The sequence below is a fragment of the Phyllobates terribilis genome, unplaced genomic scaffold (genome assembly GCF_046119375.1).
Source record: "Phyllobates terribilis strain yellow unplaced genomic scaffold, ASM4611937v1 Scaffold_4__5_contigs__length_816908805, whole genome shotgun sequence".
Taxonomy (NCBI): Eukaryota; Metazoa; Chordata; class Amphibia; order Anura; family Dendrobatidae; genus Phyllobates; species Phyllobates terribilis.
Window position 1 is genome coordinate 784,989,921 of NW_027362764.1, and position 22,377 is coordinate 785,012,297.

Consider the following 22,377-nt stretch of genomic DNA (forward strand, 5'->3'; position numbering starts at 1 on the left):
ACACAAAGATCCACTCCCACTACTTGTAGAGACACAAAGATCCACTCCCACTTCTTGTAGGGACACAAAGTTCCACCCCCACTTCTTGTAGAGACACAAAGTTCCACCCCCGCTTCTTGTAGAGACACAAAGTTCCACCCCCACTTCTTGTAGAGACACAAATTTCCACCCCCGCTTCTTGTAGAGACAAAGTTCCACCCCCACTTCTTGTAGAGACACAAAGTTCCACCCCCACTTCTTGTAGAGACACAAAGTTCCACCCCCACTTCTTGTAGAGACACAAAGATCCACTCCCACTTCTTGTAGAGACACAAAGTTCCACCCCGCTTCTTGTAGAGACACAAAGATCCACTCCCACTTCTTGTAGAGACACAAAGATCCACTCCCACTTCTTGTAGAGACACAAAGATCCACTCCCACTTCTTGTAGAGACACAAAGATCCACTCCCACTTCTTGTAGAGACACAAAGATCCACTCCCACTTCTTGTACAGACACAAAGTTCCACCCCCGCTTCTTGTAGAGACACAAAGATACACTCCCACTACTTGTAGAGACACAAAGATCCACTCCCACTTCTTGTAGAGACACAAAGTTCCACCCCCACTTCTTGTAGAGACACAAAGTTCCACCCCCACTTCTTGTAGAGACACAAAGTTCCACCCCCGCTTCTTGTAGAGACACAAAGTTCCACCCCCACTTCTTGTAGAGACACAAAGTTCCACCGCCACTTCTTGTAGAGACACAAAGTTCCACCCCTGCTTCTTGTAGAGACACAAAGATCCACTCCCACTTCTTGTAGAGACACAAACATCCACTCCCACTTCTTGTAGAGACACAAAGTTCCACCCCCACTTCTTGTAGAGACACAAAGATCCACTCCCACTACTTGTAGAGACACAAAGTTCCACCCCCACTTCTTGTAGAGACACAAAGATCCACTCCCACTTCTTGTAGAGACACAAACATCCACTCCCACTTCTTGTAGAGACACAAAGATCCACTCCCACTTCTTGTAGAGACACAAAGTTCCACCCCCTCTTCTTGCAGAGACACAAAGATCCACTCCCACTACTTGTAGAGACACAAAGATCCACTCCCACTTCTTGTAGAGACACAAAGTTCCACCCCCACTTCTTGTAGAGACACAAAGTTCCACCCCCGCTTCTTGTAGAGACACAAAGTTCCACCCCCACTTCTTGTAGAGACACAAAGACCCGCCCCTGCTTCTTGTAGCGAGAAAAAGACCCGCCCCTGCTTTCTGTACTCACAAAGACCTGCCCTTGCTCCTTGTAGAGAGAAAAAGACCCACCCTGCTTCTTGTAGAGTGACAAAGACCCACCCTGCTTCTTGTAGAGTGACAAAGACCCACCCTGCTTCTTGTAGAGTGACAAAGACCCATCCCTGCTTCTTGTTGAGTGACAAAGACCTGCCCCGCTTCTTGTAGAGTGACATAGGCCCACTCCTGCTTCTTGTGGAGAGACAAAGACCTGCCCCGCTTCCTGTAATGCATCTCAGTGTCTTTGTTTCTATAAACAGATTATATTTGTGAATAGACAGTAGACAGCAAGTTATACAAATGGGAGACATCTAGTGACTTCGGAGTGATTTTTCTGTACTCGGTTTGCAGATTGTCTACTGCCAGATTGTCAGATTTATTGTCTCTATAAAATGAGATCAAGTTGCTTTAAAGCATTTTGATCACTTAACGCTGTCATACCCCTATATTGGTTGCTGGCTGACATCTATTCTTCCCAACTGCCCGTACAAATGTACACTTGACTCATGTGCGTATGTTTACAATGGGGAGAGAAAAAAGCGTCAGTCATACCACTCTCAGGAGGGAACAAAGATTTAGATATGTCGTATTCCAGAATGCCTTATCTTTTCTTTCCCCAATATGAGTTGTCAAGGGACAGTTTGCTCGCCCAATCCCCAACATGTCCAGCCATTACATTCACAAGCCCACTAATTTCAGTGGGGGCCGTGTAACTCTTTTTACCACCTAGGTTGTCGCTGCAGGGAATTGATCACTTCCTCCTAATTGCTGCACCACCGATCACTTGTGATCCCAGGAGTGTAATACTCAAAGCTCTGATTTTTGATGTTTTTTCTGTTTCTAACTTTATTTCTTTTTAGTTCTTATTCTTCCATTTTGTGATGGTTTTCACAACCAGAGTCAATAACAAAGTCCTAGGTTACCTTTCTGTGATTTAACTTCAGAAACTTGATACAAAGTAGTTATACACAATAAGACACACAAAAAATGCAATAGGTAAGACAGGTGATGAATGTGTCGCATGGATTTATGTCATTCTACATCAACTAAGGAATGTGCCCATCAGACCTGTGAGGCCATCACAACACTGGACCTAGTCACAGGACAATAAAACCTTCACACTCCTTATCTATTAACTGCTAAAATATTTATAGTCAGAACTGTTTATCTCTCCCATAATAAGTCTGCTTTCCGTCACCTGTCTCATCTATTGCATTATTTCTAAGTCTTATTGTGTATAAATATGTGACTCTTCAGATTTTGTGTTATACTAGCCTGATGAAGAGACCTGAGTAGTCTGGAAAGCTGGCAATTTGTTACCATCTTTTCAGTTAGCCATTAAAAGGTATCAACCACTATCATCTACTGGCTAACACGGTACAAGAATATATATTTTACCTATATACAAAGTAGTTGTCACTTTACATAAATCAAGACAGGGTCAAAACAGGGAGATGATTTCTTTGGAGGAGATGTTGTTGCTGATCTTTGCCCTCGTACACGTAGAGACTTCTCTATTATATAACACGTTCTCTTGCACTTTTTTCCTTCTTTCTTGGTAACTTTGCAGCATGACTGCACTGCACTCTCTGTACTGTACATATCCTGCACCCATGGACAGAAATGGCATCAATGTCCTGTTTTTTGTTTTTGAAGTTGTTGAGCGGTGCTGCTGTCACTCACTCTTCTTTTATCACTGCCTCTTCTTTTATCACTGACAACTCATTTCACAGTAAGACACTACGTCCGTTGGAGACAGAAGCGGAGTGCCGGCGCCTCGATCGCCTCTCCCACAGCTTCGGATCAGATCCCATGATTAAGGATATCTTCAAAGGAGGGCGATAAAGGAAACTGTGCTAAATGACAGCAAGGCCGCCCCCTCCAGAAGGGGTGATAGACGCTGCGGAGAAGTGAGTGCAGCCCCATTCTCCTGTGTTGTCTCGTTTATGACTCCTCTCACATGAAAAGTCACAGGAAGTGTAATAATAGATAATTATAAAGGACATTTTAAGTATCAGACCAACACTTTAAAATTAGGTCAAGCAAGATATTGTTCAGGGCAAGTATGCCATTGGACAGTGGCAAAACCAATGCATTGTGAGAAGTGAGGGAAAGAATGTTCCAGTACCTATAGTGCTGGCAGAATTCTGATGAACAGAAACTGTCCAATCAAACAGAACGGATGATAAGGTACAGACCAGGAGAATTGGGACAGTTCCTGTACATATTAGACAGGTATGGGAACCAAAAGAAGTTTTACTTTGTGGGGGATGAGGGCAGCAAGACCATGATTTTCTGCATGTTTAGAGCGATAGGATAGGTACGTTATAAGGTGATACATTCCATTTGCAAGTCTCGCTACAAGAAAGAAAGAAAATATCAATTTTCTTGGTAGGAAAGTCTCCCCGTGATCATTAACTGTAAATTCCTGCGGAGTTATAGGATTAATAATTTATCTATTGACAGAAGTGATTGAAGTCTACAATACCGGGCTGGTTCACAAGTCGTACAAGACGCTCATTACTTTGATACCTGACAAGGAGTCAACGAGGATCAAAGCCTTTTAACACCTACGTGGGTAGCACAAAATAAAGATTTCCCTTCCCATCACCCAGAAACACTAGAGGCAGGAGTTTTGTAGCTCTTTTAAGCTTGTTGAAAGAAATCTCTTCATTCCTCGTAGAAGCCTCTGGTCTAGTGTCAAAGTTAATACTCATGAAACATTTAAAGACGTCTCTGTGTTCTGCTTCCAGGATGTCTAACTCCTTGAAATCCAAGTAAATCATCATTAACAAAAATGACAGGTCTGAATTCAGGAGCTCAAGGAAGAAACTCTAAGACGGTCTTCAAATAAAATGCCGGCGTTCCGCACCTCCAGACGACTTTGTTCCATGTTGTTTTTTTAATCTTCTTTCTCTTCACCTTCCGAATCTTACCTTCTATTTTAATCTTCTGATATACTTATGTATGAAGAAGACACATGGCTCTAATCTTCTCTAAACTCCCAAAGTTCAAGATTTTTATTTTTGCATTCTTACTTTGTCTCTTCGACTAAGTTTCAGATTCTTTATTAAACGTGGAAAAGGTCCATGGATCCTTCTATTGATGTGGTGGCGGCTCAAACTCTTAAAGAGAAGGATTTGTCTAAATCAGGTTTTTATGTTCAATACATTATTTTTAGATTTTTGATAGTTATTTTTTATTTTTCACATCACTATCTATAGTTATGTACAATACAAAGTTATATTGTGGCACCGTGTTAGCAAGAAAAATCGATGTAAATACGTCTATGCCCAAAAATGACAAAAGTATTCTCGAAGTGATACCTTTATTGGCTAACCAGAAAAATATATATATATATATGCAAGCTTTCAGAGCACAGAGGCTCCTTCTTCTGGCAATATTACAAATTATCAATTCAAAATTCAGTTTGTATAGAAGCGTTATCTGATGGGAAGAAGGTGAGCTGTGACATCACCTATTGTACTGTATATAGAGGTGTTATCAGACATTGTACAGGAGGGGGAGGAGGTGAGCTGTGACCTCACCTACTGTACTGTACAGTACAGACCAAAAGTTTGGACACACCTTCTCATTTAAAGATTTTTCTGTATTTTCATGACAATGAAAATTGTACATTGACACTGAAGGCATCAAAACTATGAATTAACACATGTGGAATTATATACTTAACAAAAAAGTGTGAAACAACTGAAAATATGTCTTATATCCGAGGTTCTTCAAAGTAGCCACCTTTTGCTTTGATGACTGCTTTGCACACTCTTGGCATTCTCTTGATGAGCTTCAAGAGGTAGTCACCGGAAATGGTTTTCCCTTCACAGGTGTGCCCTGTCAGGTTTAATAAGTGGGATTTCTTGCCTTATAAATGGGGTTGGGACCATCAGTTGTGTTGTGCAGAAGTCTGGTGGATACACAGCTGATAGTCCTACTGAATAGACTGTTAGAATTTGTATTATGGCAAGAAAAAAGCAGCTAAGTAAAGAAAAATGAGTGGCCATCATTACTTTAAGAAATGAAGGTCAGTCAGTCCGAAAAATTGGGAAAACTTTGAAAGTGTCCCCAAGTGCAGTTGCAAAAACCATCAAGCGCTACAAAGAAACAGGCTCACATGAGGACCACCCCAGGAAAGGAAGACCAAGAGTCACCTCTGCTTCTGAGGATAAGTTTATCCGAGTCACCAGCCTCAGAAATCGCAGGTTAACAGCAGCTCAGATTAGAGACCAGGTCAATGCCACACAGAGTTCTAGCAGCATACACATCTCTACAACGACTGTTAAGAGGAGACTTTGTGCAGCAGGCCTTCATGGTAAAATAGCTGCTAGGAAACCACTGCTAAGGACAGGCAACAAGCAGAAGAGACTTGTTTGGGCTAAAGAACACAAGGAATGGACATTAGACCAGTGGAAATCTGTGCTTTGGTCTGATGAGTCCAAATTTGAGATCTTTGGTTCCAACCACCGTGTCTTTGTGCGACGCAGAAAAGGTGAACGGATGGACTCTACATGCCTGGTTCCCACCGTGAAGCATGGAGGAGGAGGTGTGATGGTGTGGGGGGGCTTTGCTGGTGACACGGTTGGGGATTTATTCAAAATTGAAGGCATACTGAACCAGAATGGCTACCACAGAATCTTGTAGCAGCATGCTATTCCATCCGGTTTGCGTTTAGTTGGACCATCATTTATTTTTCAACAGGACAATGACCCCAAACACACCTCCAGGCTGTGTAAGGGCTATTTGACCAATAAAGAGAGTGATGGGGTGCTACGCCAGATGACCTGGCCTCCACAGTCACCAGACCTGAACCCAATCGAGATGGTTTGGGGTGAGCTGGACCGCAGAGTGAAGGCAAAAGGGCCAACAAGTGCTAAGCATCTCTGGGAACTCCTTCAAGATTGTTGGAAGACCATTTCCGGTGACTACCTCTTGAAGCTCATCAAGAGAATGCCAAGAGTGTGCAAAGCAGTCATCAAAGCAAAAGGTGGCTACTTTGAAGAACCTAGAATATAAGACATATTTTCAGTTGTTTCACACTTTTTTGTTAAGTATATAATTCCACATGTGGTAATTCATAGTTTTGATGCCTTCAGTGTGAATGTACAATTTTCAAAGTCATGAAATTACAGAAAAATCTTTACACGAGAAGGTGTGTCCAAACTTTTGGTCTGTACTGTATATAGAGGTGTTATCAGACATTGTACAGGAGGGGGAGAAGGTGAGCTGTGACATCACCTACTGTACTGTATATAGAGGTGTTATCAGACATTGTACAGGAGGAGGAGGAGATGAGCTGTGACATCACCTATTGTACTGTATATAGAGGTGTTATCAGACACTGTACAGGAGGAGGAGGTGAGCTGTGACATCACCTATTGTGAATGGTGGATCCTATGCTATCTACTGTATATAAAGGTGTTATCAGTCATTGTACAGGAGGAGGAGGAGGTGAGCTGTGACATCATCTATTGTGAATGGTGGATCCTGTATTATCTCCTGTATATAGAGGTGCTATCAGTCATTGTACAGGAGGAGGAGGAGGTGAGCTGTGACATCACCTATTATGAATGGTGGATCCTATGCTATCTACTGTATATAAAGGTGTTATCAGTCATTGTACAGGAGGAGGAGGAGGAGAGCTGTGACATCATCTATTGTGAATGGTGGATCCTGTATTATCTCCTGTATATAGAGGTGTTATCAGTCATTGTACAGGAGGGGGAAGAGGTAAGCTGTGACATCACCTATCGTGAATGGTGGATCCTATCCTGTGTAATCTACTGTATATAGAGATGTTATCAGTCCTTGTACAGGAGGAGGAGGTGAGCTGTGACATCACCTATTGTGAATGGTGGATCCTGTGTTATCTACTGTATATAGAGGTGTTATCAGTCATTTTACAGGAGGGGGAGGAGGTGAGCTGTGACATCACCTATTGTGAATGGTGGATCCTGTGTTATCAGTCATTGTACAGGAGGAGGAGGAGGTGAGCTGTGACATCACCTATTATGAATGGTGGATCCTGTCTCATATGCTGTATATGGAGGTGTTATATATTACAATTTTTATATAGTGATATGCAAAATTGTAACAATTGAAAGAACATTATCAAAATAAAAAATACATTTACCATAAAATCTCCTTCGTCCATATGAATGTAAGTGTGCGTCCTGTGCTTGGCAAAAAAAAGCAACACAAGCTATTTTCCTTTTTTTTACAAACTTCTGAATTTTCTTTTACCACTTAAATAAGAAAAAATATTGAAATTTAGTATCGCCATAATCATTCTGACCTGGAGAATAAGCTTTCTACGTCATTATTAATGCACGAACGCTATAAAAACAAACCTCCTCTCAAAAAATGGCAGTATTGAATATTTTTAACCGTGTCACCCAACTTGGAATTAATTGACATTATTTTCAGTACATTGGATAGTAAAATTAATTGTATCATTTAAAACTTCAACTCGTCCCGTAAAAAAAAGCTCTCATACGGCTTTGTAGACAAAAAAAAAAGGCTTTTGAAAGAAGAGGAAGAAAAAAAATGCTTGTGAGTGAAAAACTTAAACAATAGGTTATTTTTGGATGACATATTATCTTTAAAGGGTCAGTACAGGACTAGAAAAACATGGCTGCTTACTTCCAATAATGGAGCCACAACTGTCCACAATTTGTTTGTGGTTTTGCAGCTAAACCCCATGAACTTTAACCGCTTGCTGACACTTTCAGGTGTATGGTGCGGGCTCAGGAGTTGAGACTGTACTTTACACAGTGGTTGTTGACTCTCTTACACTGCCAGCACCTATTGTAACTATTATGGATCAGATCTGGCTGTAAAGTCTTGTGGAGGAGGGATAAAGGTTGTTTTTTAGGGATCAGCCTCGGCTCCTGAGTAACAGTGAATGGAAATCTTAATGTTTCAGCACAAGCCACTGTGGACAATTGTGGGAACAGTTGGCCTTGTTGTGGTCCCCATGACTGTACCCAGTGCACAAGCTCCATACAGACATGGATGGCGAAGAATGTTGTAGGACATGGCCAGAGCCCGGATATCAGCCCCATTCTACACGTACAATGGAGATTTTAAGCCCGGCCTCTCCCCAAATCAAGGTCTGACCTTACAAATGTTCATCTGGATTAAGGGACAAAAATTCCAAGACTCCTCCAAAATCTTATAGAAATCCTTCCCAGATGAGCGAGCGTTGTTGTATCTACAGAGAGGGACCAAATGGGATGTCATAAAAGCTCCTGTAGGAATGTAGAGCGCCCAATCTTTTTGTCCATGTAATATATTGTGTATATTTTGTCCATACAATGTATCGTGCACTTGTTATACTTCCTTACATTCAGCGCTGCACACACAGTTGTGAGAGAGTGATTGGAGGCTAAACCTGAGACAGAAACATCATACCAAGAAGTATACTTGTCCATGAAACTAGTGAAAGTTTATATTTTCAGCTTTCTATGACACATGACAGACAAAAAGTCACAGACTCACAGTCCTGTTCAGGAAATCCTGGCAGATACTTATTTCAAAGGAACAGTCTCTGACTTGTGCGCTCCTTAAAGTCTTTTCCCAGAAGGAAACGAGAAGTTTCAGCCACTTTTCTACAGAATGAAAGCTCTTGGGATGAGGGTCTTTATTTTCTATTCTAAATGTACCTTTGAATTTTTCATGATGACAAACCTGACAGTGTAAAGGAAAACCCCCACCATATGGAGGATTACATGAACCCTGGAGACACGAGGCTCAATAATTGGAGGCAGAAGAAAAGAAAAAACTGTTCTTGATATGAACCAGAAAAGTAAGAGAGGATGATTGGAAAGTTTGGAATAAGATTTAGACGATAAAAAAAAGTTTAAATTGAAAAATAGTTATTGCCAAGGATCATCCTCCTGGAATATGGAGAACTAGTCACCAAATATGCTGCAAATACAGAACTCCTCTTATTTTACTCTTAGGTGTTCGTCACAAAAATATCAAAGAATCAATGATTGGCCAAAGTAAAGACATAATACTTTTTTCTTAGTTTCTTTTGTGTTCATTGTTACCATTTTTTAAAAACATACAATAATATACTATAATACTGTCCCTATGTACAAGAATATAACTACTATAATACTGCCCCTATGTACAAGAATATAACTACTATAATACTGCCCCCTATGTACAAGAATATAACTACTATAATACTGCTCCTATGTACAAGAATATAACTACTATAATACTGCTCCCTATGTACAAGAATATAACAACTATAATACTGCCCCTATGTACAAGAATATAACTACTATAATACTGCCCCCTATGTACAAGAGTATAACTACTATAATACTACTCCTATGTACAAGAATATAACTACTATAATACTGCTCCCTATGTACAAGAATATAACAACTATAATACTGCCCCTATGTACAAGAATATAACTACTATAATACTGCCCCCTATGTACAAGAGTATAACTACTATAATACTACTCCTATGTACAAGAATATAGCTACTATAATACTGCCCCCCATGTACAAGAATATAACCACTATAATACTGCTCCTATGTACAAGAATATAACTACTATAATACTGCTCCTATGTACAAGAATATAACTACTGTAATACTGCTCCTATGTACAAGAATATAACTACTATAATACTGCCCCCCTATGTACAAGAATATAACTACTATAATACTGCTCCTATGTACAAGAATATAACTACTATAATACTGCTCCTATATACAAGAATATAACTACTATAATACTGCTCCTATACAAGAATATAACTACTATAATACTGCCCCTATGTGCAAGAATATAACTACTATAATACTGCTCCTATATACAAGAATATAACTACTATAATACTGCTCCTATGTACAAGAATATAACTACTATAATACTGCTCCTATGTACAAGAATATAACTACTATAATACTGCTCCTATGTACAAGAATATAACTACTGTAATACTGCCCCTATATACAAGAATATAACTACTATAATACTGCCCCCCCTATGTGCAAAAATAAAACTACTATAATACTGCTGATATGTACAAGAATATAGGTACCATAATACTGCCCCCTATGTACAAGAATATAACTACTATAATACTGCCCCCTATGTACAAGAATATAACTACTATAATACTATCCCCTATGTACAAGAATATAACTACTATAATACTGCTCCCTATGTACAAGAATATAACAACTATAATAATGCCCCTATGTACAAGAATATAACTACTATAATACTGCTCCTATGTACAAGAATATAACTACTATAATACTGCTCCTATGTACAAGAATATAACTACTATAATACTGCTCCTATGTACAAGAATATAACAACTATAATAATGCCCCTATGTACAAGAATATAGCTACTATAATACTGTCCCTATGTACAAGAATATAACTACTATAATACTGCTCCTATGTACAAGAATATAACTACTGTAATACTGCTCCTATGTACAAGAATATAACTACTATAATACTGCTCCTATGTACAAGAATATAAATACTGTAATACTGCCCCTATATACAAGAATATAACTACTATAATACTGCCCCCCTATGTGCAAAAATAAAACTACTATAATACTGCCCCCTATGTACAAGAATATAACTACTATAATACTGCCTCCTATGTACAAGAATATAGCTACTATAATACTGCCCCCTATGTACAAGAATATAACTACTATAATACTGTCCCCTATGTACAAGAATATAACTACTATAATACTGCCCTCTATGCATAAGAATATAACTACTATAATACTGCCCCCTATGTACAAGAATAGCCTCTGCCCGCGACCAATCACCGATTTGGGCGCCACATTTAAACACTGCTGTGATGATTGGTCGCGGACACTGTGATGATTGGTCGCGGATGCTGCCTGCGACCAATCACCAATTTGGGCGCCACATTTAAATAGCGTCAGCGGTGTTTAAATGTGTCTGCAAGATTGGTGATTAGTCGCGGACGTTATTTAAATGTGGCGCCCAAATTGGTGATTGGTCGCAGGCAGCGTCCGTGACCAATCATCACAGCAGTGTTTAAATGTGGCGCCCAAATCGGTGATTGGTCGCGGGCAGAGGCCGCGACCAATCAGCGCAGTGGTGTTTAACTTTTGGTCCAAGATCAGTGATTGGTCGCGGCGAGAGATCGCGACCAATCATCGAATCATATTGCTGAGGACCGGGGAGCGGAATCGTATTGGTGAGGACCGGGGAGCGCCGCTGCCTGTGCGGCTACTTCCGCTGCGAGAACCCGGGACATGATCGGGCGTTCGCAGCAAAAGTATCCTGCCCCGCAGCGCCGCTTCCCGGTCCTCCCTTGACACCCTAGCCACATGGATGTCAGCGCCGCTGCCTGTGCGGCTACTTCCGCTGCGGGAACCCGGGACATGAGCGGGCGCTCGCAGCAGAAGTATCCCGACCCGCAGCGCTGCTCCTCGGTCCTCCCTTGACACCCTAGCCGCATGGAGGTCAGCGGCGGCGGCGGTCGGGAGATGAGCGCCTCGCGCCGGTCATCTCCCGGCTGCATCGCCGCTGAGCTCCGTCCCGCAGATGAGCCGCTAACGGCCGCCATCTTTTTTCAGAAATCCCGCGGCGCTCATTGGCCGCTGCCGGACCAATGAGCGACGCGGGATTTCCTGGACAGACAGACAGACAAAAAGACAGACAGAAAGACAGACAGACAGACAGACGGGATAAGACGATTATATATATAGATAATAGTGCCCCTATGTACAAGTATATAACTAGTATAATACTGCCCCTATGTACAAGAATATAACTACTATAATACTGCCCCCTATGTACAAGAATATAACTACTATAATACTGCTCCTATGTACAAGAATATAACTACTATAATACTGTCCCCTATGTACAAGAACATAACGACTATAATACTGCCCCCTATGTACAAGAATATAACTACTATAATACTGCCCTCTATGTACAAGAATATAACTATTACTAGATGGTGGCCCGATTCTAAAGCATCGGGTATTCTAGAATAGGTATGCGGCCGACCGGGCGCAATCAGCAGAGCGGTATTTAAATTTGGCGCCAAAATCGCTCATTGGTCGAGGCCGGCAACCGCGACCAATCAGCAGAGCGGTGTTAAAATTTCTCGCCTATATCGCAGATTGGTCACGGCTGGCGGTCGCGACTAATCAGCAGAGCGGGGTTTAAATTTGGCGCCAATAATGCTGATTGGTCGCGGCCAGCGAACGCGACCAATCAGCAGAGCGGGGTTTAAATTTGGCAGCAATAATGCTGATTGGTTGCGGCCGGCGGTCCCGACCAATCAGCAGAGTGTTATTTAAATTTGGCGCCAATAATGGTGATTGGTCACGGCCGTGACTAGTCAGCAGAGCGGTGTTTAAATTTGTCGCCAATAATGCTGGTTATTCGTGACCGGTAACCGCGACCAATGAGCAGAGCGTGTTTAAATATGGCGCCAATATCGCTGATTGGTCGTGGCCGGCCACCACGACCAATCAGCGAAGCGGTGTTTAAATTTGGCGCCAATATCGCTGATTGGTCACGGCCGGTGGTTGCGACTAATCAGCAGAGCGAGGTTTAAATTTGGCGCCAATACTGCTGATTATAACTACTATAATACTGCTCCTATGTACAAGAATATAACTCCTATAATACTGCCCCCTATGTACAAGAATATAACTGCTATAATACTGCTTCTATGTACAAGAATATAACTACTATAATACTGCCCCTATATACAAGAATATAACTATTATAATTCCGCTCTTAATAGCCAATAACATAGACTTAAGCAAATAATTGCTCTTTTTTTGCCTAATTATATTTTATAGTTTTTTATTCTTTTATATGCACTGAGGCGCGATTTTCTCGCCTGGTTAATGAGGGGTCATGCTGGAGCGGAAGCTCCTGATTCATTAAGAGGTGCACTCCTTTTAATAAATAAGTCGAGGTGAGTAGTGGCGTGCGCCTCCAGACAGAATTGTTCAATATAATAGCAGTGTGTTCTAAAACATGAGTTAAGCACAAAACCTTTGTACTACTTGTTATTTGCATACATTTGGAACATTGCACACTGTTTTCTAATTCAAAACATGAAGAGAAATGTATATAATTTTTAACGAAAAAGTCCCACTCCACTGAGTACTTGTAATTGTTTCTGTATAAACCCTTTTTCACATGTAAAGCGCCATGGAATAAATGGTGCTATAATAATAAATAATAATAACTACTTTACAGAAAATTGCAAAAAATGAACATTGGGCTGTTCTAAAAATAGCAGTGTCTGCATTTGTCTTTACAAACTCACAATATGTCTCTTTTTTTTGAGGATTTAGTATTCCTGTGAATCACTAACCTAATATTTAGTTGTATACCCACAGTTTTTTAGAACTGCTTCACATCTATGTTGCATAGAGTCAACCAACTTCTGGCAGCTGTCAACTGTTATTCCAGCCCAGGATGCTTTGGCTACATCCCATAATGTTTTGACATTTGTTGGCTTTGCCTCAGAAACTGCATTTTTGATGTCACCCCACAAATATTTTATTGGATTAAGGTCCGAGGATTGGGCTGGCGACTTCATAACCTCAATTTTGTTGGACTGGAACCAAGATTTTGCTCGTTTACTTGTGTGTTTAGGGTCATTGTCTTGTTGAAACACCCATTTGAAGAGGATATCCTCTTCACCATAAGGCAACATGACCTTTTTTGAAGTATTTTAATATATGCAAACTGGTCCATGATCCCTGGTATGTGGCACCATAGTAAGAGAAACATGCCCATATCATGATGCTTCACCACCATGCTTCACTGTCTTCAGAGTGTGCTGTGGCTTGAATACAGAGTTTGTGGGTCATCTGATGAACTGTTTGCGGCCCTTGGACCCAAAAAGAACAATTTTACTTTCATCAGTCCACAAAATGTTTCTCCATTTCTCTTTAGGCCAGTTTCTTTTGGCAAATTGTATCCGCTTCAGTACATGTCTTTCTTTTAATAGTCGAACTTTGCAGGGACTTCTTGCTAAGAGATTAGCTTCACACAGGCGTCTTCTAACTGTCACAGTCCTCACAGGTAACTGGAGACTGTCTTTGATCATCCTGGAGCTGATCATTGGCTGAACCTTTGCCATTCTGGCTATTCTTCCATCCATTTGAATGGTAGTCTTCTCTTTTCTTCCATGTCTCTCTGGTTTTGCTTTCTATTTTAAAGCATTGGAGATAATTTTAGCTGAACAGCCGATCATTGTCTGCACTTCTTTATAAGTTTTACCCTCTCCAATCAACTTTTTAATCAAAGTTTTTCTGAACAGTGTCTCAAACGACCCATATTTCTCAGGCTTTCAAGGAGAAATGCATGTACAACATGTGCTGGCTTCACCCTTAAATAAGTGCCACCTGATTCACACCTGTTTCTGCACAGAATGATTGACCTCACTAATTGAATTCCACACTATTATTTTGAACACACCCCTTTCAATTAATTATTCAAACACACAGAGTCAAAAACCTGCAGATCATGAATGCAGAGTCTGGTGGCTTTCTTAGAATCTATTGCACCAACTGGTAAATTGTTTGACATGTGGTGATATAATTCATACCAAAAATAGTGATTAATCTGGTTAGTCATATTGGACTGCTATTATTTTGAACACTACTGTATGTGGCCCGCCACACATACCCCAGTATATGCTGCTGTAAGATTTGTGGTATAGAGAATAGTGCCACTCATCATGAATTTGATGGGTCAGATCGCCACACCCCCTCATGCTCCCGTCCTGCCCTAGATCCGCCCACTTTGTTGGAGCTGGGGAGGGAATGGTTTGAAAATGCTATAAGTCACCAAATAATTGTGACTTTTCAATACTTTTCTCACCAAATATCTAACTAAAATGCTTTGATGAATCGCCCCTTGTGTGTGCAAAATTATTAGGCAATTTATATTTTTGATGATTAATTTCATTATTGAATCACTCAAATACTGTCGGTCAATCCAAAACATCTCTAATAATACCAGCCCATTGCAGTACCCAACCTCCACCTTGCTGGCATCTGAGTGAAAGTGGAGGCCTATGACTGTTATTGATCCAGCTACGGGCCCATCCATCTGGTCTGCCAAGAATTGCTCTCATCTCATCAGTCCACAAAACCTGTGATCAGTGTGACTTTAGATTTTTCTTGGCCCAGTCTTGACATTTCCACTTGTGTGTCTTGCTGAGGGGTGGTCGGGCTCAGCCTCTTCACCTTGTCCTTGTCTCTGAGAACTTAACACCTTGTACTTCTGTGTCTTGTTCGGTGCTTTCAAAAGCAGAAACTACAGCAGAAGCAGCTGTATCAACAGCAGCAGATGACTCTCTTGACAGAAACTGTCCAGGTCAGCGAGACGGCATCTCCCAACAGCCAAAGTGAAGGTACCCGTGTGAAGGGAACAGCACGGGAGACTTTGCAGAAAATGACTCTGGAGGATGTTGTCAATGCTTTCCTGACTGTATTTGAGAGTGTGGCAGACAAGAAAAATCTGGCCCCAGAGCAATAGGCAAGGGTTCTAGCTCAATACCTTACTGGGGAATCACAGAAAGCAGATGTGGAGACACGGGGTCTCCCGTGAGTGTAATACTACTCAGACCACATAGGGTGTCGGTGAAACTGTGTGGCAATACTTTATCGTACCACCAAATAGACAATAGCATATAGAACAGTCCCAGAAAATACACAAGATGGTGCAAGTTACCTCGTGAGCCTCGTGGAAAGATATTTGGCTGTGGAGAACTCCCTGAGCAGCCAAGTGAGCCTGAGGTACACCCAGAAGAAGGGGCAAAAGTACATGTCTGGGGGGCACCCAAAGACCCAGGACAGGTCAGAGCCGGGGTCAAGGAGTCCATCTCGTACCATTGTCTGTTGCAGGTGTCATTCCCTGTGTAATATGGGAGACCATTGTCCTATGGTACCAGAAACAATGGACTTCTCATTTTTTGCACATCCCGCTTGTAGTGCTGTTCATCACCCTGGTAAAGGACGTCATCTATGCCAGGTAGCGGTGAACGGAGTGAATGGACTCAGAGAGTTTGGATACTCTATTAACTGGCACACATCCGTTTGTGATCATCACTGGGAAGAGAGTGGGGGTGCGGTGTATCCATACAGATGCCAATAACTATCCCATGGCCCAGGTTGACATATGTGTTACACGCACGCCACTAGGTTCAGATAGGACGAGAAGGGTTTCATGCATTCTTTGGAATCCTGGGGGAATCATTACTCAGGGTGACCATAGACCATGTGCTGCAGCTTCTCTCAGGCACACAATAGATTCATTTGCTGACCAGACACATCTGACAAGAGTCTTTTTCAACAGTTTAACAGTGGAATTTAATCTGAAGCATGGCTAGTGCAATTCAGGGATATTACAGCAACAATCTTCATTACAGTACAATATAAGTTTCTTGAGCAACCGGCTCCAGTAACAATACAGTAGTTTCTTCACAAGGCACAGTATTATAGTCTCTTCAGTGGCATAATTCAACATAGATTAGATCTCTTAGCAGCACAACCACAAGCTTTTCCTTCACAAGGACAAAATAGTACACAGCATTCTTTATCCTGCATTGAGATGGAGAGGGGAGGGTTTGATGTGGGAGATGATCCCTGTCACACAATTCCTTCCAGTCCTTATCTTCCTGCTCTGCACTTTTAGCTCAGGGAGTTTATCTGACCTGTGTTTAGTTTCACTCCTGATCTGAATCCTGTTCAGTTGCCTTCTGTCAGATACAGATAACACACTACCTTTCTCTTCGGCTTCAGCCAGACAACAATGACAAGTTCCCCACAATCCCCCTGGGGCTCTGCTAAAACACTCCCTGTCTCCTGTGACTGTGTTAACCCCTCTAGTTGCTGGATGTATATGAAGCACAACACTTCCTGTATCCTGTGCTTGTATTATTTGTAATAGTTGCTGGATGCTTTTGAAGCAACAGCACCACTTCTGCATGTCATATATACACAGTGTAATGCACGCGCCCGGACTGACTGGCGTGTGCGTGTTTAGTGGTTCCACTGTGCCATGAACCGGAGAGTGCCTGGAGGGGCGTAACTAAGTATCTGCCCGATCCGACCAAGGTCGCACGACGGCTAACGACGCCTGTGCACCAGGGAAGAACCGAGCAGAGGGACCAGGGTCTACTCCAGGTCAGACTCCGGACACGGCTGTTGACCCACACCAGGGAATACAGAAACAGGCAGACTAGAGCGCAGGCTGGGAAGGGTCCAGTACAGACTGGGAGACGAGTTCAGAGCCGCAGATGCGGTAAACAAACAGAGCAAAGCGAAACCGCAGACGCGGTAGACAAGGCTGAGCAGAGCGAAACCGCAGACGCAGTGGACAAGGCTGAGCAGAGCGAAACCGCAGACGCGGTGGACAAGGCTGAGCAGAGCGAAACTGCAGACGCGGTGGACAAGGCTGAGCAGAGCGAAACCGCAGACGCGGTGGACAAGGCTGAGCAGAGCGAAACCGCAGACGCGGTGGACAAAGCTGAGCAGAGCGAAACCGCAGACGCGGTGGACAAGGTTGAGCAGAGCGAAACCGCAGACGCGGTGGACAAGGCTGAGCAGAGCGAAACCGCAGACGTGGTGGACAAGGCTGAGCAGAGCGAAACCGCAGACGCGGTGGACAAAGCTGAGCAGAGCGAAACCGCAGACGCGGTGGACAAGGCTGAGCAGAGCGAAACCGCACACGCGGTGGACAAGGCTGAGATAAATCGCCGAAGAGGTAAACAAAGACAAAGCAAAAGGGATAGGGCTCTGTTCACACGGAACAGACTGGAAAAGAAAAGCAGAGCCAGATACACACAAGGTACTTGCAAAGAAGTAGCGAAAGGACTCCAACTCACAAACGGAAGTACAATGACAACGAGTAGAAGTTAGGTTCAGGTTCAGACTCTACAGAAAAAGGGAGCAAACGGACATAAAGACAAAACAGGCAAGAAACTAGGAGACAGTTCAGACAAGAACAGTTACTGCAACAAAATGCAGGAACGAGCCTAGGTAAAGCCAAGTGCTGGTTCAGACACTGCAGAAAAAGGGAGAAAACGGACATAAAGACAAAACAGGTAAGAAACTAGGAGACAGTTCAGACAAGAACAGTTACTGCAACAAAATGCAGGAACGAACCTAGGTAAAGCCAAGCGCTGGTTCAGACACTGCAGAAAAAGGGAACAAACGGACATAAAGACAAAACAGGTAGGAAGCTAGGAGACAGTTCAGACAGGAACTGTACTGCAACAAATACAGGAGCGAGTCTGGGTTTGCGGCCCCCAGAGGGCAAGACAAACAGGCTAGGAGCGTGTTCAGACAGGCCTGGAAATACAGCCTCCAGGAAGGCAGAGAGACAGCTGGCTAGAGTGCACAGACAGGACACAGTTCAGACACGGGAACTGATACCGTAAAGCAAGAAACATAGACAGGACCTGGCATGTCAGCGACCAGAAGCCAACTGACAGAACAAGATGCTCAGGCATGGATTCCAAGAAGCAGCTGGTTTAAATGCCAGGTGACAGACAGCAATAGGCTGAGGACGCATTAGGGGTGTATCTGCAGCAGCTGCAAGAATCAGGAAGTTTGGCGGGCGTCGCCCTAAACAGCAAGAGCAAAGCAAAGCAGACAGCATTGAAAGAAGCCAGAGTGGCAGTCTGGACTGAAGATCAAGTGCGCGCTCTTGCACAGTAGGAGATGGACCACTATGCAAGGACGCCGCCAGGTATGTTACACACAGACTGTAGAAAAAAAGAAATAAAGAAGCTCACCACACCAATATTGTTCTGGATACACTGGAAAGTTGATGAATGGGTGCCAATTCCTGCTGTTCAAGCTCAGTTACTGTAGAACTGCCAAAGAAAAAAGGGATTTTCTGGCACTTCCATTCATAAAATTAATATTTTTATTTGAAATTTATTTAAAATAGGAAGATCCATCATGAGGATAAAACCTTACGTATTTCTGGCATACACTACGCTTTTAGTCATAATAATATCAAAGAGTGGGAGTGAGGTGTATCCATAGAGATACCAAGAACTATCCCTTTGCCCAGGTTGACATACTCACAGACAGTGGTTCCTTGTACCATAAAGTCGGAATTGTCAAGGACTTAATGCATGCTATTGATAGGATGAGATTTCCCTTTGATCTGAGACTTATGGGCTAAAGCTGTAGCATCCAGTAGTCCAGTAAGCCATCAGGAGCCGGCTTTGGTAACAAGGTCATAGGATGTAAACAGTGAATTTAGTTTCACTGCATTGGCTAGAGAGGTGGCTGAGGAAGCATCCCCTGAGGCCAATATCCCTCACCTGGAAGAGTCCAAGGACTACTTTGGGACTGCACAGTTCAGGGACTTAACATTGAAAGGTGCTCAGGAAATTGTAACAGGGTTGAATGATGTTCTCTAGGAGATGGGAGGTGATAATTGTTTTCCGGATTTTGCCATGAATAATGATCTGTTGAATAGAGGGACCAAAGTGTTGGGTCAGGCAAAAGAGCACCTCCTCAAGACACAAGAGGCACAATACAGGAGGTATGTGAGGTCAGCTCCAGTGAAAAAATGTAAGCTTGGCGATCGGGTACTTGTGTTAGTGCCCACAGTGGAGAGCAAGTTCCCTATGAGGTGGTGGAAATGGTGGGAGAAGTAAACTCTAAAAAAACACTGACCAGGCAAAAGGAATTCCTTCCCGATATATCATATCAACCTACTAAAACCCTGGAAGGATAGGGACCCGTTCGAAACTCCTTGCTTGTTGGCCCAGTCAGAAGCCAAACATTGAGGTTATAAAAGTGGTAGAAACTTTGTCGTCTTCCCAAAAACAGCAGTGCCAGAAACTGGTACACCAGAATAAGGACAGATTCTTGGAGTTACCAGGTCTCACTCATGGCATCAAGCTTGAGATGCTTACTGAACCTCACGCTCTGGCCAATTGAAAGCCCTATAGGATTCCTAAAGCCCGCTGGGAAGGGGAATTTTAAAAGAGTTGGTACAGAGCTATCCATGCCCCCCTGACAAAAAAACAGGACAGGTCAGAGTTAGTATTGATCAAGCATTAAAATGCTCGGGTGCTCGAAGCTCGGGCCGAGCTCACCGTGGTACTCGGGTTCTCGACCCGAGCAACGAGCCCAATGTTAGTCTATGGGAGACCCGAGCATTTTTGCGGCGGCACCTCCGGCAGTCTGTAGAAAGCCTAAAAAGTGCCAAAAACGATAGTGACAGTGCTCAAATGACATGGGGACAGCATGGGGATCGCCCCAGGAAGCATTTCTGACTCACAGGTCACTGCTGTCAACAACGTGGTCAGAGGTATTAAGCCACTTTTACGGGCTCACAATAAAACATTCAAAAACAAAACTGAAACTGTTTTCCTGTGAAATATGTTAAGGAACATCCTTTCCAGGGTAAAGACTTGTGTATAAGGTAAAATAAATAACCAAAAACAAAAATACTCCTCCACACCTTGGGCTATGTTCACAAGTAGCATTTTTTATGCGTTTTTGCACTTTAGTATTGCTTTCAACCGTGACAAATGCATTCACCGGGAAATGTCATTTTAACATTTTACAACCTTATCTGGCCATATGCTGTGTGACACATGCATACAGTGCTGAAAAGACATGGGAACAGCATGGGGAAACCCCTGGAAGCATCTCTGACACCCAGGTCACTGCCTAAAAGTGTGCCCATCAGAAGTAATCCTTGCCGCATCAGAAGATGCAGACTTGCAACTATCCCCGTGCAAGTCCTTGTCCCAGGGCAGTGTTTAATTGTACCTCCCCCATTCCTTGCAATGCAAGCGCAAGTATGCAGCTTGCCACCCACCCACCCGTAGGCTGCAATACCATACTGCTTGCATTTGAAATTGGACCTTTTAGGCATGTGGAGGCGGAATCCGGCCACCACATCATGGCTGCGTCGGTGGCCTGGTATCCATACTCGGTCCCCAGCCGCCCCGCGGCCGGGTGCCCACAAACGGTCCCCAGCCGTCCCTATTTGTCCCGGTGCGCCTTATACACTAGCGCGCATACCAAAACATTACCTGTGCCCTCCCCAGTGCATTTAGTGGGAAGGACAGCCTAACCTCAAACACGTGGACAAGTGAAGGTGGCCAGGGATGGTCCATCTCACTGACGCCTTCACACTGGGTTAATATTGTGGAAGCCGGGACACAGTTGGACACTGGGATGCAACATGTCCTCCAGACATAGAGGATTGCGGGTCCTGGGTCATTCAGGCTTCAACACAAAGTTCAGAAGGTAAAGAGCAGCAGTGGTCGGCCTCCTACACAACAAGTAAATTATTCATGATCATGAGGCCATCCGTCTCCTTAGCTTTCTGTTCCTTGGAATGCAAGCGCATTTATGTAGTAGCGGCTAGGCCTGAGGTGGTCAGCGTTTTGGCGCATATCCTACCTCCTCCGAGGATTGCTGGATGTTTTCCTGCTACTATCCCAGTTCTATGACTCCCGTTAAAACAAAGCTTCAGGTGATGAATGATGGATGAGGTGGTGGCAAAGGAGAAAGAGCAGGAGGAACAGGGACCATTCACATCAATATCAGGCCAGTCAACCACACATGTCTTGTAGGATATGTTTCTGTACCAAAAGGAGCGGTTCGGCTACACAGTTATAGGGCATACAGTGAGTGCAATGCCTACCAAAAATTTTGAGGCACTCCAATGCCCCTTGGAAGTGACATGGAGGTCAGAGGGCCTTAACTAAACCGTTTTTTCCATTTATAGCAACTGGGTCTCCTGTACACTGTTGGCCTAAGCAGTGAATGGAAGGCTTTCCAAAAATTATGAGGAACTGCAATGCCCCTTGAAACAGACGTGGATTACAGCGTACTTAAAACCTTCTACCTATTATTGGGGAGTGGGTCTCCCTTAGTGTTCGCCTATGTATTAAAAAGCAAAAGCTGACTAAAATTAGGAGGAAATGCAATGCCCGTTGGAAGAGTCGTGGAGGTTAGAGGTAATTAAATACAACATTTCAATGCCCCTTAGAAGAGCTGTGGAGTTCAGAGTGGTTTAACA